We start from the raw sequence: 19,644 nt of genomic DNA, 5'->3' as shown, positions 1-19,644 counted from the left end.
AAAAAGGAAAATTTGCATGCACTTCTATTCATTTACATTTAGCTGTAGTGACAGCGTACAGGCAGAATAGAGATAAAGTATCTCTTTTTAAAATTCCTGTGGTGAGGCCTTCTTTGAGGACTTTAAAAACGATTTCATCCAAGAGCGTCTCCAGCGTCAGCCTGTAATCTCAGTATAGCTTTATCAAGACTGATAGGCCCTCTGTTTTACTTTCTTACCACATGCAGTTTTTCTCTTGGACAATCGCCTTCCTAGTGGTTATCACATGCCCGAGGAGAGTCAGTGAGCTGCAGCAAATATTGGTGGAAGAACCTTTTATTTAGATTCAAAGGTATATAGTTTTAAAAACCAACCCCACATTTCTACCCAAGGGATTGCCCCTTTCCATGTACCCAAACAGCAGAGTTGCCCATCTTTTTTCTGCACCCAGAGACTGTGGCAGAGAAGGCCTTACACATCTTTGATGTCAAGACAGCGTTAATGTACTGCATTGATAGTGCAAACTGTTTGTTGCTTTTGCAAAATAACACTTAAGAAAACTTATTTTTAAGAGGGGTATTGGTATATGAATTTATTAGATGTATCTTCACTAAGAAACCTTATTTTTAATGGTGTATTGCTAACTGGTTTATTAGATGTGTCATTGATACCCGGTTTTGCTAATGCCAAGTGTAAATTGCATATAGTACTCGTTGATTCCACCTGCAAATAGCACGCTACTATGGCTTGCCCAGGGAATATTCCCATTGCAAACATCTGTAGAGCTGCCACGTGGTCAACACTACACTCATTCACAAAGCACTATTGTGTGGCTATATAGGCCCATCAGAAGTCCTTGACAGGCCAAACAGTTTTAAGAACTTTGTTCCAGACATCTGCATCATCTGTTTGTTAGCCACCGGTTGGGAGGTACTGCTTTACAGGCTATGCAGGGCATGTGTATCTACCGACATAGAAACTACGAACAAACATTGTTACTTATCTTATAACCATCTGTTCGTAGGGTATAGTGCTGTAGATTCACATGTGCCCTCCTTCCTTCCCAGAAGCTAGCAGTGATCAACGATATTCACTATGAGTATTCTTTGACAATGGACAGCACATTTATTTTGTTCCTTCACTACACTCTTTTAACATTCAAGGACATCTTAAGGATTTTGGGGGCCCCGGGCCAAACAAAATTTGGGGTCCCCTGCTCAGAACCACTCTGAATTTTATTCATTTTCAGCTCATTCACGCCCTCAGCATCTATTGTCTGATCATTGACAACCCTGTTTGTTGGCCCCCAAACCTTTAAGTTGGGTCCCCAGTCCTTTAGGGGGGCCCCTTTTCATATTGTGCAGGTGGCCACATCATCTTTGCATTATATCACTGTCTGGGACTTTCCTGAATGCTTAATGACGGGGCCCCTAGAAAAGTGAGGGCACTGGGCCAGAGCCCCCTTTGACATGCCTTAAAATGTCTATGCTAACAGTATTCACCTGCTGTGGAAAAACAGTCAGAGGTGGAGTCTTTGTCCTGGTGCATTGTGGGCTAAGGGAGGGGTCATAACTGATCATCAAAAATTCTTCGAACAAAAACGAGCTGCAAATAATTGTGCTCAACATTAAATGGCAGCATGTGACTCAACAGCACTACAAGCTATGAACGAATGGTTACAGTGTAAGTGAGTGAGATCCACTATCCGCTACGAACAGATGCTTCCAGGATAAGTAACATTGTTCTTTCCTTTCAATTGGGTACAAATTAAGCCGTTTTTTGTTAGGCCCAAACCGACTTAATGGACTCAGAAGGCCCCATCTGCCAGTTACACAAGTGAGGGCCAGAGAGCCTATGCATTTTAGGCAGCCAAACTCTGGAATGCCTCCCAGAATTATCTTCTCTCTTTTTCAAACTTTGCATGTCCAACATATTGCAAAGCATCATTTCATAAGGTTGTACCGCCCTCCTTCACCATGAGGTAGGATCCTGATCCCACGCCCTCGACAGGCCAGCTGCTACTGACTGTGTTGTCCTCCTCGAGATACTGCTTTGCCTCATCTTCCCACCAGGTGGTCAAAAACATCAACTTTCTGCGTGTTTTCGTATAATGTTATATTTTTGTATGTTTGCTCATACATTTCAAACTCCAAGTGACATTGAGAGTAGTGTGAAAGTGAAACAGAAATCAGAGGGACAGCGATAGAGAAATTGGTGAGACCGCGGAAAAGAAATTAGGGAGACAGAAAACGAAATGTGAGGGTGAGCAGGAAATGCAAACCTGAGGGCACTGAAAAAATCACAGGGTGGCATGGAACGAAGTCATGATAACTGTATAAATTTCCAAGAGTAAGAAAGAGAAATTTAGAGATCAAAATTAAGTAGCAATCACAGTAGCTGTGAAATTGACACCAAGAGCGCAGTGAACGTGAAACTAAATCAATTTGAAATCAGTGATGTCAATGAAAGGGTAACCCATAGGACAGTGAAAGAAAATTAGGTGTCACAGTGAAAGATGCATGAGAATGGAAGAGAAGGCAGCGAATGCAGTGAAAGTGAAATTAGAGGGGTGATATTAAAGCGAAACCAGGGTGTGCAGTGGAACAGAAATTATAGACCGCATGTGTGAAAGAAATTGTGTTGACAGTTAAAGAGATATGAGGGTGAGAATGAGATAGAAATTTTGACAAACCACTGATTGACATGAAAATAAATGTGTAACAATAAAAAGCGATCGGAAGACGAGGAAGTGGGGGGCATTAAAGGAGCAATCAGGGTGACCATGAAATTGACACCAAAAGTCCTGGGAACCATTAACTGCTTAAAAGTGAAATCATTGGTGTCAATGAAAGGGAAACTCGTAAGGGCAGTGAAAAGAAAATAATGGCAGTGCAAAATACATGAAAATGAGGGGCATGATGCAGGCCACTGCAGCGGGGGCAACCTATAGACACCTCCCACACCCCCTTCAGCTTAAGACCTATGAATATCTGTGATACATGGGAGTATCAGGGCCCCTTTATCACATTTTTTAGGGGGAGGCCATAATTTTGTATTGTGCCTCTGATGAGAGTGAACGAGAATGGAGGGGTGCTTTGAAAGAGCTATTAGGGTGTGTAGTGAAAGAGACAGGAGGTTGCAATGAATGGGATCTTAGGTACATACCACCCATCCGCCCACCATGTATACAGCAGGTGACGTCCCCCATGGGTGGAGCCCGCCTTGTAACCCTGTGTGACAGTTGTAGGTGCCTTGAGATGGCTCTGCTTGCACGAGGCTGCACAACAGGGGTCACTACCTCAGGCATTACTCTGAAAAGGTGCATTGGTTCTGTTTGCAGGACATTAAATCACAAAGCGTTCTTTTAGCTACACTTGTGCTGCTCTTCAGGAAGTGCCTCGATGCTCAGGTGCAGCGCTCTCTCTCTCAGAAAGTAACCCTTTCTCATGGTCTCTCAGTCTCTGATCGATTTTACATGTGGGTTTCTTGTATCTGTATGGACCGGGGGTGATCTGTCAGAATGGTGGGTCCTTTCCATTATTTATTTATTTCTCTTTCAATTTTGCTGTTTATTGTATTTTTATTCTGTATCTTGGTGTTTTAAGGGGGAAGAAAATCACACAATAAACTTTTAGTCATAATTCAAAGTCAGTGTTGAGTCAAATGTGCGTTTCTCAGTTTTACTACAGTTTGAGAGGTGAGTGAAATGGAAAATCCACTGGCTTCTGGGGCAAGTGCTAAATCAAAGAGAAGGGTGGCTTTTGGAATTCCTCCACCATTTGAGAAATCAGTAATATGGCCCCAGTTCAAGAAAAATCTGCATTCGCTTCAGATCAGTGGACTTGACCCCTTTTGTTTTCCAAAAGCTTTCTAAAGTGTAAGCCGGCATTCCAAGTTTTCCTTGTTTTCTCTGCAGTGGTCGCATCAGGAGTCTGTACGAGACAAAGGACTGTTTGTATATTGTCTAACCATAAAAAATGAGTCAGTATGTACAAAATGTAAATCATTCCTCGCCTCACCTGTGTAAAACAATGCACAGGGTTTACCTGAATAAATCTACAGACGTCCTCCTGGTCAATTTCTACTGTACAACTCCTTGCTTGCCGCCCCGGGTAGAAAATGGGGGGCATGCCTGCTGAGCGCTCAACACATTTAACCATCCAGTATTTACATGTCATGGGGAGGGGAAGGAAGGCATCTCGTCAAATGGTTCGCTGCTTCACTGCACCAACACAGAGGTGGCACTAACACCCTTGAGGCAACACTGGGAGACAGACGTCTCCCCTTCACCGACAAGGAATGGGCGGAGGTATTGGGTAGTCCCACATATATTCCCCATAATGCTCGCTTCCTCCTCAGCCAGCATTGCATAATACAAAGGGCATACATTTACATTTACCCCTGTCAAAATAAACAGATTAATTCGCCGCACAGAAGCCATCTTCCCCAGGTGTTGTGCCACTGATGCCGATCTCCTTCAATGATTGTGGGCCTGGCCAACCCTGTATGTACACTGGCGCTCAGTTGATGCCGTTTCAACAATAGGAATCCACTCTTTCCGAGGGGGATGTTTCCTACAATGGTGGGGAACACCCTAGTTGTTATGATACCCCTCACACACCAACAGGCCCCTTGGTGTCATGCTTCATCATTGGGGTCCTCACACCCCTCTACGGGGTGCGGCGTGCTGCAACCTACGACTGCGTGGGAGCACTTCTAGTGACTATGCGTGGTGTGGGTGAGGATTTTCTATGTGAGTGCGTGGTGGGGTTTAAGGTGAGTGATGTTAAAAAGTACCTGGCTCGTGGGGTAACAAAGAAACTTTATTGGGCCCCGGGCTGGTACTGTTAAAAATTGGTGTAGGAAGGAGGTATGTTATGCAAAACAATGTGCATCACCTCCTATTTGTGTGTGTCAACATGTTTCGGTGTATAAACACCTTCTTCAGGACTGGGGTACACAAATCTCCACCTTACTCACGTTTCCCTACTTTTTAGGAATATTACAATAAAAAAGTGAGATATATAGTGCAGGTAAAACAATGTACCTAACGAATCGCCGCTTAATAGCTGACCTGTAAAAGAAGAGGATAAAAAGTTTTTTGTGGTGGTCCGCTTCTTCAAAAACCATAGGTATCGTGACCAGTGGGTACAGTCAACAAAGTGCGGCTTAAATTCCTAGACAAATTTGTCATACTATATGTGCAGATTGTGCCTATAGTGGAAATTGGTAAGAAAAAGACACAGACTAAACTCACAAACATTTAACATAAAACACACACTCTAGATTTAGGCGGGTTCAGATGTTGTCCCCTTATGTGGTCATAGGGCGTTGCTACCGCTGTTAAACTTAATGTGACACAAAACCACTTGAGAGCCCTATGTACATGCAACATACTGTTTTTGTGGGGTTCTGTTACCCCATGAGCTAAAATCCAAACGTAGGGATCCCTCGCGCTATTCCGCTACCTAGGAGAGAAGTGTGATTAGAGTTTGTCATTACTTACATTCTCGTAGGAGCTCAGTTGATGCCGCCTTGACTGCCTGCACCGGCTGCTGCTTATAACACACCTGGGAGGAGTGTCTATTACACCTCTACCTCAGAGGCAAACAGCGGAAAGTCACCTCTCGATTTCTAAATCTAGGCATGTTAGTGGCCAAATACTTGATCACGAAAAGATGGAAGTCGCCCAACCCCCCTACCTCCATAGCCTGGAGACAATCGCTACTAGTGTGGGCCAGGGCGGAAAGCGTGGCATTGCACACTGAGGACACCCTAGGCCTCCGCAAAATCCACATCGCTGTCAATTGGGATGCTATCCTTTTTCAGGGCAAACTGTCACAAATCCGCGTTCTCCCACTACCACGTCTCCAGCAGAACTGTGTGCCGCGAGACCTTGATCCATCATTGCGCAGTTGAAGTGGGCATGCTGTGGATGGGACAAGGTACTCTCCCCAATCCACTACATACTATTCCTGCGCACTGTACTTGTGATTCTCCAGTATTGGGTTGTCTTTCATAGATTCACATGCCGGAATCATTCCACGGTACATGAAAAAGCAATAATATGCAATAATATCCTTAGAAAAACTTGGTGACAACCAACCAGGAAGTAAAGTAGCCCCAGCTACCAGAGAAAAAACTTCCACACTCATGACTATCCTAGTCATTTTGTATAGACAAAACTGCAGCCAATCAGGTGACAGCACCCACCAGAATGTTCTCCCCAGAGGCTCAGGCTCTCAGATTTTCTACTGCACGTCATGTGAAGGGAGTCTCCCTGAGCTCTGCTCAGTTCTTCTCAAGTTTCTCAGGATTTCTTTTCTTTAGGATGTCGTCCTCTAAGAAATCTTTATTCAGGCCTTGTGAGTCTTGTGGTAAGCTCCAGCTTTTCTCAGAAGATCCACACAAGAAATGCATTTACTGCCTGTACCCGGACCATCAGGTGAAGGACTACAAGATTTGTAGGACCTTCCCTCAAAAGACCATCAGGAACAGAGAGGGCCGCTTACTTCTGTGGCTACAGAAGCTCAAGGATCAAGATGATCCACTGTCTGAGGTAGGCAGTATTGCCTCTGGATCTACTACAGCTTCTAGGAAGAGAGCTGCCGAGGAGGTATTAACTTGTCCTGGGGCCAAGGTTGTGAGGAGACAGCAACCTTTTAAGGGGTCAGAGAGGCCTACCACTTCTAAGGCTGCTCCCACTGGTAAGAGCAAACCTTTGCCATCCAGGCCCCCAAGAAAATCGACCAAGAATTTACCTCAGAAATCAACTTCTGAGAAGACTCTGCCTCAGAAGAAGACCCTATCGTCGACGACACCGTCGACGGTCCCTTCATCTACGAAGTTTTCCATTGACGCAACATCTACATCTACGGTAACCTTTTCTTCACCTAAACCTGAAATGATAATGTCTACGGCGTCTTCTCCGTCGACGATGGTCTATGTCTCAGTAAGACCTATCTCGTCGACGAAGGAGTCTACACCTGCCATCGTCTTTGCCCCGTCGACATCAAAATCTAAGAAAACTCCGTCGACGACGGCATCATCGTCTACGCCTCCGTCGACGATCACTTCATCATCGTCCTTGTCGACGACCTCCTCGACGTCGACGAAGCCTGCATTCTCAACGGTCAAATCGTCGACGAAAACTTCATCGTCAACAAAGATTGCATCGTCGACGAAGACTTCATCGTCGATGAAGACTGCATCTTCGACGAAGACTGCATCGTCGACGAAGAATGCACCGTGGTCGAAGACTACTATATCTTTGACGACCCCCTCGTCGACGTTGTCATCGTTGGGGCTTATGCCTCCGTCGACGGGCCACAACTATCTACATGTACGACAATGCAAGTTTGGTCACCGTCTACAGTATTTACATCTACGCCGTCTACAGCGAAGCCTTCCCTGTTACAAAGGCGCGGTTCTGGACTAGAACCTTTATCTCCATTGCACCTGTCACCTCGTACAGTACCTTTACAGGTCCCTGAGAAATTGCTAGACTCAGAGGACAGTGATGAAGACTCTGATTTGAATGGTAGGTTTGAAGCAGCTATTAGTCTTTCAGAACTACTCATCAAATACCAGGAAGAGGATCAAGATGATCCACCTTCGTCTGAACAGGTGATGTCACCCATCCCTAGTGTTCCAACAGCCCAGATGCCTGTGACATTGTTGACTAATCTTCAGCACATGCTCGATGATTATTACCGGCGTTTCCAGCCATCTGAGTCAGCGGATTCTGTACCACCTACACCTGTGGTTCAAGCTTCCACATCTGAATTCAAGTCGCCAACACCTCGTTCGCCAGAAGCTTCTCATCAACCTGAGGAACATCAATCATCAGAAGATGAGGAGCGAGAGGAAGGGGAAGTGGATGACAGATCCTTGTTGTCGGAGTGGGATGACTATCAAATCCAGACACCTTCTCCTTCGCCTCCGGTTCATGCTGATTCAGCTCCAGTGGACATTGGGGGTTTTCACCTTCTTATGGAAAGAGCGACTCAACATTTCCATATCTCTATGGAAACTACGAAGGAGGAATGTTTCCTCTATGACTTCTAGGACCAGCCGAGGAGACAAGTAAAGACAATTCCAATTATTGATTTCATTTGGAAAGAGGGCCTTAAGGTGATGTCTACTCCTGCATCTATCCCGCCAGTATTACCATGTATAGATAAAAAATATATGGCTCTGGAAAAGAGCCCAGCTTGCCTTATAGGTCACCCCAAGACAGATTCGGTGATCGTACAAGCTGCACAAAAGAGGTCCAGGAATCCAGATAGAGACGGCAGGCGTCTAGATTCTATTGGGAAAAAAGTATCTACAATGGCAGCGACAACGGTCCGGGCGGCCAACTCCTTGGCCATTCTGGGTCGTTACGACCGGCAGATTTGGTCGGACATCTCGCCATACATTAATATGCTTCCTGAACCTGCTAAATCTGAAGCTCTCAAAATACTGCAGGAAGGAGAGAGAACCTCAGCCGAGATTATAGACTGTGCAGTGGATGTGGCTTCTACGGGATTCAGGCAGCTAGCAGGGGCTGCTGTCCTACGACGACAGGGCTGGCTTAAGATGTCCTCTAATAGGGGAAGTTATGGTCAACAGTCTTCCTACAGGTCTTATCAAGAGAATCAGCGCTACCAGTCCCAGCGTTACCAATCTTATGGCCAGCGCAACACCACTTATTCCCAGAATAAGAAAAAGTCTGCCTACAGCGGAAAGGATTCCAATAAGAGGCAATGAGTGTTACCACCTGCCACCATAACTTCCGGCAGTCCCATGTAAAGATTGGAGGAAGAATCTCAAAGTTTTCCTCAAGTTTTTCCTCAATAACATCGGACAAGTGGGTCCTAGACATTTTGGCCAGGGGCCATGCTCTCGAGTTCGTAACATTTCCTCCAAATGTCCCTCCAAAAGGCCCACCCCCAGCTCATCTCAAAGAGTTGTTTTCCCAAATCAATCTGATGTTACAAAAAGGAGCGATCGAAAAAGTCCCTCAAGGACAGAGAGGAACAGGATTCTATTCACGGTTCTTTCTCATAAAGAAAAAATCTGGAGAATGGCGTCCAATCCTAGACCTTCGTTCCCTCAACAAGTATTTGAAAAAGCTATCTTTTCGGATGCTTTCGCTTCAAGAAATACTGCATCTTCTTTCGGCAGGAGAGTACATGGCCACCCTGGACCTTCAAGATGCGTACTTCCACGTTCCCATTTTACCCCGTCACAGGAAGTTCCTGCGTTTCAGAGTGGCTGGCAGAGATTTTCAGTTCAAAGTCCTCCCCTTTGGGCTACGATCGGCACAAAGAGTGTTCACAAAGGTCTTAGCTCCGGTAGCAGCGTACCTCCGGCTGGAGGGAATTAAAATATTTCCCTACTTGGACGATTGCCTTATCAAGGAGAGTTCCTTCTCAAACACAAACATCCATGAACAACAATGTCTGTCTCTCTTCCAGTCTTTGGGACTCTCTATCAATCTCAACAAGTCACGCCTTGTTCCGTCCCAAAAACAGACATTCTTGGGCGCAACCTTGGGCACACAACTGGTCCGTGCTTTCATATCGGACGAAAGGCAAGAAAGAATACAAAACATGGCTCAAATGTTGCTGTCAAGGCGGTCAGTTTCAGTCTGACAGTTCAAGTCTTTTTTGGGAATGGTTTCTTCTTGCATCCTGTTGATTCCAAATTGCCACCTCAGAATGAGGCCTCTGCAGGAAGAACGCAACATTCAATGGTTGCAAGTCTTGGGTTCATTCAAAGATCTCATTCACATCACTCCTCGGATGCGAGAAGCTTTTCTCTGGTGGATCCAAGACAGAAATCTGCAGAAGGGATGTGCGTTCCTTCAAGATGCACCAAGTTACACGATTACCACAGATGCATCTCTCGAAGGTTGGGGAGCACATCTTCAGGGGGCTGAAGGTCAGCGGGAGATGGAGTCCTCAACAAAAGGCCTGGCACATCAACATGCTAGAGCTAAGAGCCATCTTCTTAGCTCTCAAATCCTTTCGGGCAATCATTCAAGGGGCCACAGTATTGGTACGCACCGACAACACCACAAGTATGCACTACTTGAACAAACCGGGAGGAACGAGGTCGGCTCTTCTATCTCAGGAAGCCCAAGAAATGTGGACATAGGCGATACAACACAGGATCAATCTCTTGGCTGTTCATGTACCCGGGAATTGCAAATGTGTTGGCGGACACCCTCAGGAGATCAACGGTGTCCACCCACGAATGGGAGCTACATCAAGCAACAACGGATCGGATCTTCCAACAGTGGGGTCATCCCGATCTAGACCTCTTTGCGACCAAGAAGAACAGCAAATGCCTGTTCTTTGCAAGCTGGCATCCCCACAGAGACTCTCAGGGGAATGCTTTTTCGATCAACTGGTCTCAAATATACGCTTATGCTTTTCCTTTGATACCGTTGGTTCCCAGGGTTCTCCGGAAGATGAAGAGAGAACCGCGTCGCCTGATTCTCATCGCCCCCAGGTGGCCTCGCCAATACTGGTTCACCGAACTTCTTCTCCTCTCGGAGTGCGAACCAATACAGCTTCGACCAATACCGAATCTCATCTCAATCCAGAATGGGCAGATTTGCCATCCGGATCCGGCCTCTCTGAAATTAGCAGCTTGGCACCTGAACACCTTGAATTCGCGCATCTGAATATCTCTGCGGATTGTAAGGAGGTGCTAGCTAACGCACAAGCTCCTGCAACGATAAAAACATACAGGCTTAAATGGAAAAGGTTCTGCGTTTGGTGTCAATCTGCTGGGATTCACCCTTTCCAGGCAACACCGGATCAGATATTGCCTTTCTTCTTGCACCTGGCAAGATCAGGTTTATCTCATGCAACTTTAAAAGTCTTTCTAGCGGCCATTTCAAGGTACAGTCAAGATGGGACCACCTCTTTTTATTCTTCAAGAATAATACAACAGTTCTTTAACGGGCTATTCAGAATGTTTCCTCCTGTATGTCGTCATCTCCTTCATGGCATCTTAATGTAGTGTTAGTGCAGCTCATGCGCCACCCATTTGAGCCAATTCATAAGGTGGATTTGAAATTCCTTACATGGAAGGTATCTCTTCTGCTGGCATTGACTTCATCCAGAAGAGTCAGTGATGTTTAAGCCTTCACAGTCAAGTCCCCGTTCTTGCAATTCACATCAAATTATGTGATACTACGTACAAACCCAAGGTTTATGCCTAAGGAGGTCTGCCTCCTCTAACCAGTGTGGCTCACTGGTTAGAGGAGGCAGACCCTGAAGCAGAGGTCAGACCCGGGACCAGGGTTCAATTCCCGAAGCGGCAGGGTCTTGAGCCCAAATGTCCACGGACTCGATAATTCTCGCTTCGGTGCCTACTCGAATCACGGGTTCACACTCTGCAACTCTGGGCAATAGCTTGCTTAATCTCCAATACAGCACCCCGCGGCGGGATGCCTGGCTTTCACCTTGGGGATGCCCAATCGGGGTTATCTCACAGGGATAAGCCAGGACGGGTTCCCAAAGCAAGCGCCTTGAGACCTCGCGGTGATAAGGCGCTATATAAGAACATTTGACATTTGACATTTGACAAGGTGCCTTCGGATTTGCAACTGAACTAACCAGTTATCTTAAAGACTTTTTATCCTGATCCGCAATCCCCTGCAGAGCGGGCATTACATACCCTTGACATCAGAAGTTGTTTCAATTTCTATTTGCAAAGGACCTCGGTCATCCGCAAATCTGATCAAATGTTTGTTGCCTATGGAAAAATGCGACAAGGGCAAGCAGTGTCTAAACAAACCATAGCTAGATGGATTTCAGCAGCTATTGATTTTTGCCATACACAAGCGTGAAGACCTTTACAGACCACGCCAAGAGCTCATTCTACAAGAGCTGTTTCTTCCTCAACTGCTCTCTTTGCTGGAGTTCCCCTTCAGCAGATCTGCAGAGCAGCTACCTGGTCCAGCAGACATACTTTCACCAAACATTATTGCTTGGATGCGACCAGCAATGCCGATTCTTCAGTGAGTCAAGCGGTACTACGCAATCTTTTCAGATAAGGTGAGCCTCTGTTTCCCTCCTCCTCTGTACTGCTTTCAAGACGCTTATTCCATGCCTATTATTGAGTACATTCTCATGTGATTGCAAGTTGATTCATGCATATATGAATGTTGGCAATTTATTATGTAAATGTATATACTTGCTATGTACAGTGTAATTGACGACCTCCTGAGGCGGAAGCCGGTAGCTACGAGCTTTTCTCTTTTAAAAATTGTATTGTATTGTCACTTTACCTGCTTTTAATTGCCGGAATCTCCACCTGAGCACTGACCCTCTACCCTGATTACCTCTCCCCGCACAGCCGAGTGAGGCGCTGTAGCGGGTCGCAGAGGGATCCCCAGGCCACGCCCACAGCCTCAGGACACGCCCCTCCCCCTCCCTATTTTTCCATGTGCCTTCCCCGGAAATGCAGCGGACGGGCGCAGCGGGCGCGCCGACGGTGCGCCAAAGGCAAGCCCGTCTGCGCCCGTCCGCGACCGAGCGGGACCCGGGGCCATATCCCCTACAATCTCACTTTTCGCATACGAGAGTTTATAGCCCGGACACCCTTCATAGTGTGAGGACTATAGAGGCGCAGGGTTGCTTACACGCATCTATGGCCACTGAATTGCCATTGTCCTGCCCGATTTGCAGCCACATATTTAATAACAGTCAACCGCAGGTCACAAATCAGGAATTTAATATGTTATTGCTAAACTGCAGGTCACTTCCCAAGCACAGGACTGAAATCGCCCTCATGCTAGAAGAACGCATGCCGGATGCAGTTTTCCTGACAGAAACCTGGCTGACCTCAGACTCCGAGCCGGATATAGCAACAGCCTTACCCCCAGGCTTTCAAATGACCCGTCTTGATCGAGCCGAAGGGAGAGGAGGAGGCCTTGCAATTATACTTAAAGAACAGTATCGCTGCCGTACAACCCCCGAATCTATCCCGGACTGCGAGAGCCTCGCATTTAGTATTGAGTTCTCCCCTAATAACTGCTTCTCTGGTATCCTAGTCTACCGCCCCCCGGGTCTGCCCAAACAGTTTCATAAATCCCTCCCAACCATTTTAGCCGAGCAAATTACCACCGTCTCCAATTTCTCGTTGTTAGGAGACCTCAACCTACACTTTGACACCACCCTTGATCACGTAGCCATGGAACTGATAGATGACCTAGCGGCTCTTCAGTTAGATCAACTTGTCAAAGCTCCCACACACATTAAAGGTCACCTCCTGGACCCAGTTTTTAGCAATTGCACTGAGCTGATGGTTGGTCAACCAATCGGTCTTCCTTGGACAGACCATTCCCTCATCCCCTTTATATGGACCACCACCAAATCATTACCTCCTTCTCCTTTGGTGAGGATCTCCAGAAATTGGGCCAGATTGCCTGTTGACCTCTGGATCCACAATCTGGGGCACACCCGCCCTCTCCATAACGAGGACCCGAGTATAGCTAACCAAGAATACGAAGAGTGGATTGCTAACTCTCTCGAGGCTATTCTCCCCCTCCGCAAAGCTACATCAAAACGATCGCACAAAATCGCCCCTTGGTTCTCAAAGTCCCTCAGAGACAAGAAACGTCTCTGTAGGAAATTGGAAAGAAGGTGGCGCATGGACTACGCACCAGAGGTGAAAATCCTATACAGAGAGGCAATCAATTCTTACAAGGGAGATGTAAAGGCTGCTCAGTCAGCCTACTTCTCAGGTAAGATCATGGAAGCTAAGTCCAAACCTAGGCAAATTTTTCATATAGTAAAAAGTCTCACCAAAATTTCCACTTCGGCTCTGCTTCCTGCTAAAACCTTAGCTCACTGCAATGGCCTAGCAGATTTTTTTCACCAGAAGGTCAATCAAATTTATTCCTCCTTCCCGGCTGTAGTAATAGACCCTAGAGCTCAGAGACAGGGCAATTCTGGGGGGATCCCCCTTCATCCTCTGGCTACATTGGATCACTTTCCTCTGCTAGATCTTGAATCCCTGGACCTTCTAGCTCATCAAGTAAAATCGGGATCGCCATGCGATCCAGCCCCGCCGGAGATAGTGATGCTAGCAAGTCAAGCCGTGCTACCTACCATAATGAACCTCCTGAATGCTTCCATCACTGCCTGTACCGTCCCGCCTGCCTGGAAGAAGGCCAGGGTTCGGGCTCTGCTTAAAAAACCGAGTCTCGATCCTGAGGATCCCGGCAGCTATCGACCGATCTCCCTGCTGCCTTGGGTGAGCAAAATTCTCGAGAAATATGTTAACACCCATATTGTGGATTTTCTCGAGAATAACCAACTACTAGATGCCATGCAGACGGGCTTCCGTCCAAAGCACGGAACAGAAACCGCACTGTTAGCAGTCACTGAGGAAACCCTAAAGATTCTAGATCAAGGGGGATCAGTGGCAGTGGTCCTCCTTGATCTGAGTGCTGCTTTCGATACGGCCAGCCATGCCACCTTGCTGAGCCGTCTATCGGACGTTGGAATGGCGGACAGGGCACTGCAGTGGTTGGAATTGTTTTTGAACACCAGGTCTTTTCAGATCTTTGACGGAGACACCGTCTCAACCAGCAGGCCACTGAGTTGTGGAGTCCCGCAGGGCTCTTCTTTAAGCCCTGCGCTTTTCAACATCTATATGAAACCACTAGCTGAGGTTGTTCATCCGTTTGGTATTAAAATCATTTCTTACGCAGATGACACTCAGCTAGTGGTTTCCTTGGCGCAGGAGGACGGTCATGCATCTTCATTGAGACTAATGGAATGCTTGGAGGAAGTTAAGAGATGGATGACGACATCCTCCCTTAAACTCAATGGGGATAAAACGGAGCTGATGCTTCTGGGACCTACACCCCCGGTACACTTCAATTCCCTTTGGCCCCCCTACTTAGGCAACCCTCCAGTCCCCAAAGACAACATAAAGAGCTTGGGGGTTTGGCTGGACAAAGCTCTCTCTTTTAATACTCAGGCCACAAAACTATCTGCAACCTGTTTTGGTCTCCTTAGGATGTTGAGGAAAGTTCTACCCCTCCTGCCTATGGAGGCCAAACAGGGCCTGATCCAATCTCGGTTGGATTTTAATAACGCCCTGTACTTAGGCGCCCCAGAATACACTCTGCGAAAGCTGCAGATAGTGCAGAACTGTGCAGCCCGCACACTGCTTCAACTGCCTCGCAGACAGTCAGCCAAACCGGGACTGAATAAGTTGCACTGGCTACCTGTACGGCAAAGAATCGCATTTAAGTCAATGTGCATTTCCCACCAGGCTTTCTGGCAAACAGGCCCAGCAATTGGTCACAAGCTATTAACTCAGTATCATCCCAACAGAAATCTCAGATCAAGTCAGGCTTTTATGGCCTCAGTACCTAGAATAAAAAGGGCAAGAACTGGAGGAAGAATGTTTTCCTTCAACGCTGCCAAAATGTGGAACTCCCTTCCCCTCCATATCAGGTCCACTCCCAACCTTCTTTTGTTTCGGAAACAGCTGAAAACTTTTTTGTTTAATTCTTATCATTAATTTTCTTGGCCGAACCCTCTTCTGCTCATTAATTACTCCTTTACTCTAGCGCTTGGACGCCCCTGGGCAGCAATCGCGCTTTATAAATACCTATTTCATTTCATTTCATTTCATGCTACAAATGGCGTCTTCCAAGCATTCTTTTGGTACTGCTTTCTAATCTGATTAAGGCATGTGAATCTATGAAAGACACCCCAATACTGGAGAAGATCAATAGTTACTTACCTGTAATCTGTGGTTCTCCAGTATTGGTGTCTTTCATAGATTCACATGCAACACGCCTACCTCCCCTCAGAGGCTTTAGGCTTGGGAAGTTTGAGCTTCACTCTGGTGCGAGAAAATCTGAGAGCCTGAGCCTCTGGGGAGAACATTCTGGTGGGTGCTGTTGCCTGATTGGCGGCAGTTCGGACTATACAAAATGACTAGGATAGTCATGTGTGGAAGTTTTTTCTCTGGTAGCTGGGGCTACTTTACTTCCTGGTTGGTTGTCACCAAGTTTTTCTAAGGATATTATTGCATATTATTGCTTTTTTATGTACCGTGGGACTCCCACTCCGACAACGGGGCATGATTCAGGCATGTGAATCTTTGAAAGACACCAATACTGGAGAACCACAGATTACAGGTAAGTAACTATTGTTCTTAACTCAAACACAGGCCAGTCATCACCCTAACTGGACTAAGTTTACCTAATTATTTCTTTTTGTCCAACCTTTACTCCACCTTCTCCCATTACCTGCAGGTACAGATTGAACAGGTACATCACACTCGAAATGCAAGGATGCTATCTGTCCTACCAGTGGATTTACCACTTTATGCCACTCTGATCTACATCATTCTATGCCACTCCACTTTAAACCACCCTATACCACTCTACACTACTCCACTCTATGTCTCTATACTCCACGCTGCGCCATTCCACGCTTCGCCACTCTATGCTACGCCACTCCACTCTGACACTTAACTCCACTCTGTGCTAGGGCCCTCTATGACATTTTCCTCCACTCTATGCCCATCTGCTCTACACCCTGCTGCTCTACTTCCCTCTACTCTGTCACTCTACTCCACTCTGCGCCACTCTGCTCCACTATATGCCACTCCAAACTACAACATTTTACTCCACTCTATGCCCCTTCACTCTACAATACTCTACGCCGCTCAACGCCATTCCATGCCACTCTACGTCACTCCACTCTATGCCACTCTACCCCACAAAATGCCACTCTACTCCACTCTATGCCACTTCACTCCTAGCCACTCACCTATATGCCACTCCTTTCTATGCCACTCCACTCTATTCTAGGACACTCACGCCACTTCACGACTCTCCACTCTACGCTACTGCACAACTCTATGCACTCTACATCAGTCCACTCATCTCTACTCTTCTCTACTCTTCTCCACTGTGCTCCACTCACTCCACTCGACCTCACTCCTCTCGACCTCACTCCTCTCTAATCCACGACACTCCACTGTACTTTACGACACTCCACTCTATTACACTCTACACACTTCACAAATCTCCACTCCACTGTCTGCCACTCTGCTCTGCTTTACTCCACGCCACTCTCCTTTAGACTAAAAACTTTTTGCCATGCTGAACAGCAGCTGCACTGGTGTACAACATGGCTACAACACTATGACAAAGCCAGTAGCTCTTGTGTTGGCCAGACCGATTGACTTTGCCAAGTCTTGATTTTCTTTTCTGCTTGCATTTCACTTTCAGGTTGTCAATAACATCCCCCACACACACTTTTAGGTCCTGCAGCTCGTTGAATATTGTGATTTGCGATGATCTATATCTGCAACTAACTGTATTTCATTACAGTTGTATATTGTACAGTTCTGTTTATGCGTGATATAGGATGGTCTTAGCTGCTAACCCATCAGAGGTCATTTATTGCCTACCAAGCTTATAAATTATTCCATGTTGAAAGTTATAGCTATATAAAAATGAGAGATTTATTAAAACAAAATACATGCAGACACAGGCACCCTTGCTTATACAGGCACAACCTCCCCAGCACAGAGACAAGCCACCCATACGCAAACACACCCACAGGACACAACACTGCAGAGGCAGCATATAAGAATTTCATTTAAGTTTATTTTTCGTATGTAAATCACACTGTAATTTTCAGAACCTGACATGCCTAGTCACTGCAGGCAGCAAAGATTCAGTAAGGTAGAAATCTATGTATTTCTGATTATGTACATATGTACGTGCGAATAATTGCGTATCTGCGTTCTTGCAGGTGTGTGTGTATGTGTATACCACAATGTATGTGGATACTTTTGTAAGTGTGCATGTATGATTGTGTATGTGCGCTTTATTGTGAGCCATTATATGAATGATAGTGCCCTACTTTGTGTGATTGTATGTATATGATTGTGTGCATGTAAGTGTGGGTGTGGTTAAATAAGCACATATTTATAAATACATGACCTTTATAATGCACATGTATGTGTGTATATATATATGTATGTATGTATGTATGTCTGGGGCATTTGTATAACTCAAACCTAGCCGAAAGTCACCTGAGTGCTCTACAGGGTCATAAGCAAAAATACAGTCAACGTGTTGTTGAAGGGATAGCTGGTTTCTAAGAGCTAAAGTGCATGGTTGCGCATATGATCGAAACTTGTGTTTGCACGATTGTCCATCTTGCATTTTATGTAACATTTAGGGGTGCTCACCTCTGTTTGGTAAGTGCACCTGTAAGTGAAAAGATGTATGCACATTTACGTTTTTGCGCCTTTCATGTTTGCGTGTGTATGTGCACCTGTGTGGTGTTTAAATGTTTGCTTGTGTGTATGTCGCAGGTGTCCGAATATTGTATTTGTCCATTCATAAAAGAGTGAATGTGTCCTTGGTAATATCTTTGTTTCCATGCATCTATGGGTTTGTGTGTTTGTGGTTCTACCTCTGAGGTGTGTCTGTATAGGTGTATATTGGTATGTAAATCTCGGTCTAGGAGTTGAGTGCAAGCATATCTATGTGTCTCTTTTGCAGTCTGTTTAGGTGTATGAACAAATGTCTGTGTAGTAGTTGTGCTTGAGCCTCTGGTGTGGCTGTGCAGTTACATCTAGACTAGTGTCTGTATGATAATTCTCATTGCAAATGTGGTAGGTGTACGCGTAGTGGGGGTTGTGTGTGGGGGGCCCTCACCACACTGCATATGGAGAAACTGCTTCCTTTCTGTGCTTATTTGTCCTTGAACCTCTGGTGTGTCTGGGTCACTAGATGTAGATATGTGTCTGTGTGTGATATTTCTCATTGCATGTGTGGTAGATATGTGCGTGTTGAGGAGTGAGGGGGGCCCTCTCTTCTCTACGGATGGAGAAGGTGTCTCCACCCTTGGATTTTTCTCCACCATCTTGGTTTCCCCATTCGGCACCCTTAAGTGTCTCTTGTAAGCCAGTCTGAGTGAGGCCCTTCTTTACTTCCACATGTGTACCCAGGGCAGAGTACTGTCCGTTTACTCTCGGGCCCCTTTTGACACCCGGGGGAGGGGGGAGTCCTCTTCCGGTTACAGCTTAAGCATTAGTTGGACCTTGTTGTATGGGATTTCTTCTGAACAAGCTGGCTTGTAGGGTGTGTGTGGCCTGTTCTGTCTTTACTAGGTTATATGGTTTCATAAAAGATATTTCTGTTCTCCCATCGTTGCTGGAGTTTGTAGTGGTCGAGACCAGCTCAGGTGAGGGTTAGCATGGACTTAAGATGTGGGCGGTTGCTAGGATGTCCATGTTAGGTTGTGAAGGGGGAGCTGACGAGAGGCTCCAACCCCTTTGAGTTTGAACTCAAGATGGTGCCTGGCTCTCGTGGAAGGTCAGTGCTGGTGAGAGAGTTGTTAGCCTTTTCTTATAAGTTAGAATTGCATCTGGTATATGTAGTTGATGCTTTGGGATGCATCCATATATCCAATACCTTTATATATGCGGCTGGGGTCTTGCACTCTTGGGTTTCAGGTTGAGTTTGCAGGCACAGTCTGGAGCTTACAGTGTGGTCCCTAGTCTGAGCTCAGAAGTTGTAGTTCAGATCACGTACAGCACCAAAGTTTGAGCTCAGCAGATGTATTCCAAGTCTTGGACTCTGGGGTTTCAGACTGAGCTTAGCATGTGCAT

At 46.1% G+C, this 19,644-nt stretch overlaps 1 protein-coding gene across 1 annotated transcript in view; it reads left to right on the top strand.

The window, feature by feature from the left end:
• Positions 1-3,626, top strand: part of LOC144791528 (inositol polyphosphate-5-phosphatase A-like) — a 358,038-nt gene extending 354,412 nt beyond the window's left edge. The window contains exon 17 of the mRNA XM_078666240.1: positions 119-3,626. The gene's annotated coding sequence lies outside the window, so the exon portion shown is untranslated. The remainder of the gene's footprint in view (positions 1-118) is intronic.
• Positions 3,627-19,644: the final 16,018 nt, after the last annotated feature.

The sequence above is a fragment of the Lissotriton helveticus genome, chromosome 11 (genome assembly GCF_964261635.1).
Source record: "Lissotriton helveticus chromosome 11, aLisHel1.1, whole genome shotgun sequence".
Lineage (NCBI taxonomy): Eukaryota > Metazoa > Chordata > Amphibia > Caudata > Salamandridae > Lissotriton > Lissotriton helveticus.
The sequence above is the reverse complement of the archived record's forward strand: the minus strand, read 5'-3'. Positions and strand labels throughout refer to the sequence as shown.